The sequence below is a fragment of the Tarenaya hassleriana genome, unplaced genomic scaffold, assembly GCF_000463585.1.
Source record: "Tarenaya hassleriana unplaced genomic scaffold, ASM46358v1 Cleome28, whole genome shotgun sequence".
Classification (NCBI taxonomy): Eukaryota; Viridiplantae; Streptophyta; class Magnoliopsida; order Brassicales; family Cleomaceae; genus Tarenaya; species Tarenaya hassleriana.
In genome coordinates, this window is record NW_010966021.1 from 1,055,346 (window position 1) to 1,057,513 (window position 2,168).

A 2,168-nucleotide genomic window follows, 5' to 3' on the forward strand; every position below is an offset into this window, starting at 1 on the left:
CCTCGTTCACCCAAAGTTTTTCGTTTGGGTTCCGAGACTTTAACCATTGCCCGACAACCCCAAATCTGAAAATAATTCAGATTTGGTTTTCGCTTATATCATAGCTCATATGTGGTTATTTTATTCTTTTTCGAGGGAACTCGATTAAGAATATAGCAAGCCATTAACTTGTCTTCTCCCCAAAAACCCTCGCTTAATCCCGAGAAAGAAAGCATGGAGTTTACCATTTCTTTCAACACCCTATTCTTTCTTTCCGCTACACCGTTTTGTTGTGGTGTATACGGAGCGGTCGTCTCATGAATCACGCCTACGGATTCAAAGAGTGTCGGATCATAATATTCTCCTCCCCTATCGGTTCTAAGCTTCTTGAGCTTAACCCCGAGTTGTGTTTCAACCTCGGACTTATACACCCTAAACTTATCCAAAGCTTCGTCTTTAGAATGCAACAAGTAAACGTAGCATAACCTAGTCGAATCCTCAATAAACGTAACTACGTACTTTTTATTTCCTAGAGACGGTGTACTATGAAAATCGCACAAGTCACTATGTACAAGTTCTAGAGTGTCCGAACTTCTTTCTACGTTAGGAAATGACAGCCTCGTGATTTTTGTTTTCATGCAAGTAACGCAACGATGATCATTCTCCAATTCACAAGGTGGAATAAGATCTAACTTAGACATTACATGCATCCGTTTAAAATGAACGTGACCTAATCTAGCATGCCATAAATCTGAAACATTGGAAGAGAGAACATACAAAGAAGTACTCGGTTTATTAATATTGAGTTTGAACATCGAATTACATAGATAGCATTGTCCAACAAAAATCCCCCCTTTGGACAACACAAACTTATCAGCCTCAAACACCATTTTGAACCCGAATCGATTCAATACGCTACCCGATACAAGATTCTTCCTAACATCCGGTGCATAAAGCACATCTCGAAGAGTAAGAGTTTTCCCGGATGTAAACAACAAATCTACTTGTCCCTTTTCCAAGACGTCAACCGTAGATTCATTGCCCATGTAAAGCACGCTTCCATCCTTGACGTCCTCAAACGTCTTGAATAGGTTGCGGTCTTTACATATGTGTCTCGTAGCGCCCGAATCAATCCACCAAGAGTTATCACTCTCCTGTACATGATTCAACTCATAAATCATAGCCACAAAACTTATAACTGAGTTTGTGTCAACAAGAGCGATTGTACCTTGGTTGGGTTGGCCTTGGTCGTGTTTGCCTTGGCCTTGACCCTTCTTTCTATTCTTGTAGGAATAGCAATCCTTTTTAAAGTGTCCGGGCTTGTTGCAGAACCAACAACTCCCACTCGGCTTAGGCCTTTTGTTTGAGTGGCCTTTCGGGGATTTGTTTGGCCTCTTTTGGCCCCGTTTCTTCTCTTCCTCCACCACATGAACCGTAGTAGACGAAGAAACATGTGTGTCTTTCTTGTCATGCATTCGAAAGTTCTCCTCAATCCGAAGATGTGATCCCAATTGCTCAAGGGTCATATCTTCCTTCCTATGCTTCAAGGAACGCTTAACGTCCTTCCAAGACGGTGGTAACTTGTCAACAATAGAAGAAACCATAATGGTTTCATCCATTTTCAATTCATGTTGAGTGAAACTACCCAAGATCCTCTGGAGCTCATGAAATTGCTCCATAACCGGTCTTGCGTCCACCATCTTGTAAGCGTTAAACTCGCTTACAAGAAACCTCTTACTCGAGGCATCTTCCGACATGTATTTCTCTTCCAATTTGGACCACAATTCTTTTGCAGTCTCTATATTTTGATACACATCAAAAAGGGCATTGGACATACCGTTCAATATGTGTCCGCAGCACACATAATTGTCGTTGTCCCACTTGTTCCTCGTGCGTGCTTGAGCGAGCGTCTCCTCTTCATTCTCCTCCGGTCGTGGAGTGCTGATTACATACGCCACGTGCAACGTAGTAAGAAGAAATTTCATCTTCTTTTGCCACCGCCGAAAAGCCACGCCCTCGAATTTTTCGAGTTTGTGAAAATCAAGAGTTAGATCTCTCACCGAAGAACCCATACCCGTCAATCGATTTCCCCTTCCCCGTGTATCCGAAATAAGGGATAACATTTTAGATTGTTAGAAAGACTATGAATACAGCGGGAAAGAACAATAAAACAATGAAATCGAAATAAA